Below are 8,323 nucleotides of genomic sequence, written 5' to 3'. Positions count from 1 at the left end.
GCCGCCTTCCCTCGGGGAGGCGGAGGTCCTTTTGCGGTGCCAGATCAGCACTTATTATGCACCAGCGAAGTCCTGCGGGACACAGAGCCAGGCCTCCACCGGGCGCCTGGATGCACCTGCGGTTCTCCCGGACGCCCCGCCGGGGAGGACGCCCCGGGGCAGACGGCGGGGCGAGAGGCTGCCGGAGCCGCCGCCCGCACTCCCGCGGGGGAGAGAGCCGGGGCCTCGCCCCCTCCCACGCCCGCCGTGTCACCCACCCCCACGGGAGGCGACGGGGCTCTCCGGCGGGGGCGGCTCCCCGCTCCCCGCTGCCGCAGCTCCGCTCCGCGCCGCATCTCGCCTCGCCCCCCACGGCAGCCCGCCCGCTCGCGGGGGGGCGGCGCAGGCACCGGCCAGGGCCGCCCCCGCGGAAGGAGCGCACCACCCCCGCCGCCCCGCGCTGCCCGCAGGTGGCGCTGCCGGCAGCCGCGCTCCGACACGCCGCCGCCGCTGCCGCCGCCGCCGCCGCCGCCGCCGCCGCCGCCGCCGCGCCGGCCGGGCTAGCGCAGCCCCCCGGCGCCGGCCGCAGCCCCTGGGCCCGCCCGCGGCCGCCTCCGCGGGGCCGCGCCTCCCCCGCCCGCCCGCCCGCCCGCCGCGCCGCCTCCCCTCGCACCCGCACACACGCAGACACGCGCGGCAGCGCCGCGGCCGTCCGGTCGCCCCCCGCTCTCGCTGCGAGCGGCGCTAAGCGACCCGGAGCGGAGCCCCGCAGCGGGCGGGTGCCGCTGCCCCGGCGTGCCCGTCTGCGCGGCGGCGGAGCGGCGCGGGAGGTGGGCGAGCGGCGTGGGGCATGGAGACGCCCGACAGCATCCTCGGGGCCGTGTGACAGCGAGCGGCGCTCGCACGCGCGCACCCACCGGCCCGGAGCCGGAGCCGGAGCCGGTGCAGAGCCGGGCAGCGCCGCCCTGCCCCGTCCCGCGGGGAGCCAGCATGGAGTGAGAGCAGCGTGCCGCCGCCAGGTAAGGCGGGGGGGGTTACCCGAAGGGAGGCGGAGGAGGTGCTGGCTCGGGGCTTGCGTTTCGGTGCCTGTACCCTCACGGCTCGTTGCCGCCGCGGTCCTCCAGCCCCCCCCCCCCACCCCCCCGCCCCCAACCGCCCTTCCTCAAGCCCCCCCGGCAGTCACAGCGGCAGTGCGGGGGGATGCGGGGTGCGTTACTTATGTAACCGGGGGGCGAGCAGCCTCGGCCGCTTTCCGCTGGGCAAGCGGCGAGGTGGCGGCGGGGGAGCCGCGGCTGAGGGGGACACGGCGGGAGGGCCGGGCCGGCCCCGGGGGGGCCGTTTCCAGCTGCCGTCGCGGGAGCCTCCCGTGTGTGAGCCCCGGCCCCACGCCCTCGGGTACAGCGCTGCCGCCGCGACGGGGCCGGGGCTCTGCCGGCCTCCCCTCGCCTCGGGGCTCGACAGCGGGCACCCGCGGGCGGGGGCGACAAGGGACGACGTCTCGCCCGGCCGCCCCCTCCCCATCGGCGCTCCAGCGGCAGTGCCGAAACCGGGAAGAACTTCAAAGCGGGGTGGCGGGGATGTTGTTTTGGCTGCTCCGATCTCACTCCTTCTCTGGGAGGGCAGTGGGGGGCGGCTGCGCTGCGGGGAGCTGGGGTCACGCTGGGCCCGAGGCGGGCAGCGCTCAGGGCAGTCGGGGCGAGGCTGAGGGGAGCCGGAGCTAGGCTGAGGGGGCGGCGGCCCCGGCCCCGCTGGGCGGGCAGGGAAGGGAGAGCCTCCGCCGGGGGAGAGGGGCAGCGGGAGTGGAGGGAAGATGCTCACGAAGGGGTGCCCGTCTCCTCTTGATCGGAGGGAGAGCGAGCTCGGTATCACCATGGCGACCTGAGGGAGGAAAAATCTAAATAAATAAATAAGTAAGAGATAACTCCCCCCTTCCCCTCCCCCGGCACCCGCCGCCGCCCCTTCCCGGCCAGGTCCGGTCCCAAAGGTGGGGGGAAAGATATCACAGACAAAACTTCCCTCTCGTTGGAAAGGGGAGCGACGAAGAGCCTTGGGACCCTGGTGGGGAAGGGGCCACCGTACAGGCTCAGCGAGCCGCGGCTGTCCCCGAGTCGCTATGCGCGGAGCCTCCGGCCGCGGCGGGCAGAGGAAGCTGCTTCGAGGCGAGCTGTTCGTGGCTGCTTATTGCTGTGCCAGCCGTGCCCCGCAGCCTCCCGCTGCCCGGCGCTCCTCGGCCCCGCCGCGTACCGCCAGCCCCGGGGCTTTGCCACCGGCTGCGGGCCCGGCCCGACCCCGCTTCAGCACCGCGGACAGCGGCGGCAGCGGCGGCAGCGCGGGCGGGGGGGAACGGCGGGCAGCGGGGGCAGCGGGGGAACGGCGGGCAGCGCGGGCAGCGCGGGCAGCGCGGCTCCCGGCGGCAGGCAGGGAGCCGTCCGGGGGCTTTGCATCGGGGCCCTGCGCTGGGAGGACCGGGGGAACCCCGCGCCTCCCTCTGCTAGAGTCAGCCCTGAGCACAGTGCCGCTCCCCGCCGGGTGCCGGGAGCCAGAGGAAGCCTCACCTAGGGCCGCTAAACTTTCCTGAGCTAAATGCATGCAAGAGCTGAGAGCAAACACGTTAATGAATGGTACCTTTTACACGTACTTGCTCGAGGTTGTTTCTTACGACTCGTTTGCAGTGGTTCTTTGTGACTTGTTATGGTGAACTGCTTCCCCAGTAAGACTGTTCACACGCACATCCATAAAATGAGTCCTGCAGAAATTGTGAAAAATATGGATTCTCGACTTGTTTTCCTTAAGAAAACTTGTTGAGAAATTGCACTTGAAGAAATTGCACTCTTAGCGCAGGGAGCTATCCCACTGCTGAGGTACACAATTAGACAGGTGGAGTTTCTGCCAGTCAGACAGACACGATCAACTAATCATAAAAAAAAACTCCTGATCATAAACTGTTCTCCACAGGCATTTGGTGACCAGTTTAAAAAAACACACTAAGTGGAGGAAAAAGGTATTCAGGTTAGTGATAATTCACCAGAAGCCAAGATATACTTATTGCATTGATAGGTTTTAAATTATTGTCTTAGTTTTCCTATACATATCTCATGCTAGCAGTTACATATGCAATTATAGCTTGAGACTATGAAAAAATATTCTAGAAAAGCCAACAGCATAATGAATAATATTCACTGGGGAAGATAGCAATGGATTAGTCACTTTTCTGCTGTTCACCATGTCAGGATGTTCTTTTTGCGTTAAGCAAACAAGATTTATTTAATCTCGCCTCGGTCCTGATAGGCAGTAAACTATAGATACATGTAGAATTATTGGTTTTGAATCCAAATCCCCAGCCTCTTGAGGTTATGCTTTAACTATAAGCAAGCTGTCAAATCACACCAGCTACTGGGTTCCTCCTTTGTTATAAATTGTCTGTTTCAAATAAGTCCTAGCCTAGCAGAGACAACCACATAGGTGAGTCTTACTCTAGCATGGGAGTTAGTTGGGCTTTGTACTTATGCAGGGACTCCAAGCAAATTTATGTCTTAAGAATAACAGGTTCAGGGCTTTTTAACTGTAGAAGCACATTTTGCCCTAACTATACTTCTTGACAAGCCAATTGAACTAGTCAGTTAAGCCTTTATGGAAATGGAGACCTGAATTTTTTAATGATGGGCCTCACATTTTCAGACCTATCTCAAAAGGATGGAAATAAAGGATTGAACTGTAAGTATGGGCTTGGGAACTCATTACTTTCCTGTGGGAAAATGAGGAAAAGTAATAGAACACGACTCTTCAGGGCAATTACCAGATCATTTATAATACTTGAAGCTATTGATTTTGTTATGTAAGACAATACTCCTGCAGTGTCAGAATAATTTTATCAGATAATTACGAAATGATTTTGCCTTATAAGCAACATTAAATAAATTAATTATAGCAACATCAACAGAAAATTCCACAAGCACAACCTTAATTGGTTTAGTAAAAGACAGAATTCTTTGTGGAATTTCTGCCAGTGCATTTACACCACATTCAATATGAGCCTCCCAAGTTGCATGATTTCTCAGGAGTTGTTTATGTGCTTCTATAAAAGTAAGAAGTAAAAGAATTCATCTTAGCATTTGCTCAAATAAATTAAACTATGTCTTAAGTAATAATGGTTGAGGCGTTGTAGAGAACACATTTCTACGTTATTATTTCTTTAATTTTCATTGTTAAAAGCTTGGGAGCTCTGTTCAGCATTTTCATCATCTGCTTGATACAGAATGTTGCATTTTAATTGGGACAATTAAACACCAGCAGTTTTTAGAAATAGATATGGTTTAGGCTAATGTGTTTGTTGCATTTATGTTGTACGATTTTTACTAGTGGAGGCAGCCTGATAATAGAAAACAATATTCCTAGTTTATTAAGTATCAGTATTTTAATGTTGATCATGCAGAAAGAGACCAAGAGACCTTCTTAAACAATGAATGCTAAATTTACCAAACAGTAAGCTCAGGAAAAGAGTTTTAATCTCATTCCCACTTGATAGTGACTTCCTGGGAGACTTGGGTTTTTCCTCAAAACTGTGCATCAGATGCTTTACTAGAATGCTTTTCATATTGGAAATACAATGTTATTATATGTGTGTTATGAATAGCTGGAATAAAAGCATTGAACAACAAGAGGTTCCATTTCAAAGCAGATAATTTTAACATTAATGGCTGTTGCGACCTACATGGAATGCCAGCCAATAGCAATCGAGGTAAGCACAGCTGAAACTGTCAAATCAAAGGCATAAAAACTGTCATCAGTTATATTTCCTCACACCAACCAATAAAACATTGTAATTATTTTAAAAAATTCAGAATAAAGTCAGATTTATGGGATTGCTACTTTCCCTTAGTTAAGTTAGCCATAAACAAGTAGTGCAGGATCAGACCCATATCAATTTGTGGCAACAAGTCTAACCATTCCATCAGTTTAAAAGCAAAGCAAAACATGTTTAGATCAGCTGTTTATACAGGTCACTATGATGAAGGAGAAACTGAGAGAGGGGAAATTATATTATGCTTGAAAGAGATATCATGGCTCATAAGGGTGCTGGACTAGATCCTGTGTAAAAAGGACCTCTTCAGTAGTAAGTAAACATTAGATCAAGTCTAATGAAAAATTATTTTCTTGAACAGTAGGCCCATTAAAATGTCAAGTGATGTTGTAGCTATCAAGTGTGTAGGCAGGACTACCCCATATGGTCCAAGACAAAGGCAAGCTAAGGAGCTGGGTTGTGCAATTGTGAAAGGTGAGAGCAAACACTGGCAACTGAAATGACAAGGAATCTTTAAAACAAGGCCTCAGGCACACCCCTCCTTATGAGCAGAAGAGGCAGAAAAATCAGGTTTCAGTTTTTGCAAATTACAAAGAGGAAGAACTTTTAACTTTCTACAACAATTAGATTTCTGTCTTCAGGCTAAATTTTCATTTCTGTGAAATCTAAAGTTGAGTGAGGCTGGACCCAAAGCATATATTTCATATTTCAGCATAGTCACAGTCTAAAGACTGGATTTCATGGGCTGGTTTCATAGTCAGTCGAGTGTCATTGTTAAAGATGTACCATCAGAAAAAAAAAACAAAACCAAAAAAACCCACAAAAAACCAAACACACAAACCCACAAACAAAACAAAACCCCAAAAGAAACCCCACACCATAACAAACAAAATAACCACTCCAAAACGCAGAGCTAAACTTCAAACCTTACTCTCCAGTTATAACTGTAATTATCAAAACCATACTCAATAACCTAGAATTAGCACTTCTACTTAATCCTACACACCAGCGTGGGAGGCAAAAAGGAGGAGAACAGTGTAGTTCTGATGCAGCTAGATAAACATGTATTAATGATTAGTAGAGAGGTCAAAATTAGAACTATTAGAACTAAAAGTTAAGAAAACTCTTAAAAAGCTTCTCTCCCCAAATAAAAATGTTTATACAATTAACTGGAAAATAGAATGCTTTACCTTTATATTGCCTGTAAATATTTCATCTGTGCCAATAATCAAGGACCTAAGCTTCTATGTCCTACCAACTTCCAGCATTTTGGTCCCTGTGAAAAGACTCATTCAGTGTATGTATAGTTATTACCCTAACTTAACCCCTGTCACAAACCTGTAATGACCTCAAAACGAAACCTAATAAACAGTACTGAATCTGAGAATTATGAGATCATTTCACAGAACTTTAGAAAAAATAGATTAGAAGGGGCATCTGGAGATCTCTAGTCAAACTTCACCAGTGCCAAGCAGAAGGGAGTAATCCCTTCCTTCAACCTGCTTGCTAATTTGTTACTAATGCATCCCAGTATACGTTCAGCCTTCATGGCTGTAAGAGTACACAGCTGATCCTTGTGCAACTTGCTGTCTGTAGAACCCACAGTTCCTATCATGCAGTGTTGCTACCTAGTGAGTTGGTTCCCAGCCTTCCTCTTTTCCAGGTACAGGAGTTGTCCATGTTCAACTTTTTTAAGTTCTTGCTAGCCCATTCCTCTTGCTTGTCTAGATCCCTCTGAGTAACTTCCCTACCTTCCCTGTGCATCAACTGCTCCTTCCAGTTTGGTGTCATCTGGAGGCTGGTTGAAATGCCTTTGGTCCTGTTGTCCAGGTCACTGATAAAGGCATTAAAGCTGACTCCAATAGGTATCAACCCTCAAGGAACACCATGACCTGTTAGACTGGGAACAGTAGACCCTTCAAGTTCAAAGGTCTAGCTAATTTTCCACCCCTCCTTACAGTCTGCCCATCCAGTTCATTTGTCCTTGTTTGGCTAGCAGAAGCTATGGGGTAGTGTTGAAAGTCTTGCTAAAGACTTACTACACTCCCCTCATCCACAGACCCAGACATTTTATTGTAGAAGGCTGTCAAACTGGCCAAGCATGATTTGCCAAGGGATAAACCAAAGCTGAGTGTTCCTGATCATGTTCTTGTCTTTCATGTGTCTGTAAATACCTTTTTTGAGAATATCTCCACAGTTTTGCCAAGGACTGAAGAAAGGCTAATCTGCCCGTAGTTCCACCTTCTTATCTGTCTTAAAAGGAAGGTATATAATTTTCCTGTTTACAGTCATAGGGGAACTCCTTATGTATTTTGATTTTTAATATTCTCATGTTTGTTATTCTCATTTTTAAATTTGATAATTTCTTCCACATTGAGTATCCTTGTCTCTTGCTGCTAACTTTGCTGATTCTCCGGGATTAACTTCATTTTCTGTGTGAATAGTGGATCACTGGATGATTACTTGGCAATCTTTCCCAAATTTGTGCCATATTTCTAGGTTTATATTTCATTTGTAAAGATTTCTCTTGCAGAAAGTAGGTGTACAGCATCCCAGCCCAGAAATAGATTTGGAATTTTCCTTTATAAAATGTTACCTTTATAAAATTCCCACCCTCACTAAATACTTCAGCTATATTCTTCTGTGTGCATGTGCACTGAAATAGGAAGCTACATAATTTTAAGAAACTTTCAACACATTTGCAGCAAAGCAAAGGTAAATGTTAAAAAATGTTTAATCATCCACTTGGCAAATGTTTGTTATGTGAGTAGCTCTGCGCTACCGAAGTCCATAGAGCTGTCTGGGCATATACAGTTATATATAGGTGTATAGGAGTCTTGGTTCAGTTAGTTCTGAGTCCTTACTATGAGCTTTGTTTCTTCTGATATATTTAACTGTATATTTTTTATACTAGTCACACATAAAAGGTAGCTGCTGCTTTTGAACTGAATGAGTTTTCCTACTCATTTCAGTGGGGATAAATTGAAACCCTTAATTAAATTTTGTCACCTATATCAATCTTTGTGGAAGAATTTTAGCTTAGTGATAATTTCCTCATAGACATATCCTTGTGGGATAATAATTGAAAATGTGAATTAACTGCACTACCACGTAATTAGGGTTTTTTTTCTAAGACAGTGAAATTTCTGGTTGACTTATTTACACTGCTACAGTAGGGACTTGAATTAAACTACTGCCATTTCAGTCCACTAATAAAAGCACAGAAAGAGCATTGCAAAGAATTCTGAAACAGATGTACCCCTGCTCTTCTATGCTTTTGATCAGACTGGTTTCTCCAGCTTCTTTCTTAGCTCTATGAACAGAAGTGTCTTTAGATTATACCCTGGCCACCAGAGCTGTTTCAGGTACTTGAACTAAATACTCATTATTTACTCCCCCTCAAGTGGCTGATCTTTCCCTTGCCTTCACTTCCCCTCGCACCTCTCCTGCTCCTTATGTCTGTACCAAAAAGTATTTTTTCTTAATTCAGTTTGTCAGGGCTGCTGAACAAAGCCTTTATCCCCACTGGGCCTCTGGAAATGT

The 8,323-nt window shown here is 49.3% G+C and overlaps 1 protein-coding gene across 2 annotated transcripts in view; it reads left to right on the top strand.

Annotated features, from left to right (window-relative positions):
* Positions 1–659: 659 nt before the first annotated feature.
* Positions 660–8,323, top strand: part of KCNJ6 (potassium inwardly rectifying channel subfamily J member 6) — a 162,098-nt gene continuing 154,434 nt past the window's right edge. For both annotated transcript variants that reach the window (XM_056329865.1, XM_056329864.1), the window contains exon 1: positions 660–998. The gene's annotated coding sequence lies outside the window, so the exon portion shown is untranslated. The remainder of the gene's footprint in view (positions 999–8,323) is intronic.

The sequence above is a fragment of the Falco biarmicus genome, chromosome 2 (assembly GCF_023638135.1).
Source record: "Falco biarmicus isolate bFalBia1 chromosome 2, bFalBia1.pri, whole genome shotgun sequence".
In the NCBI taxonomy this organism is placed as follows: domain Eukaryota; kingdom Metazoa; phylum Chordata; class Aves; order Falconiformes; family Falconidae; genus Falco; species Falco biarmicus.
This window is presented reverse-complemented; position numbering and strand designations above follow the sequence as displayed.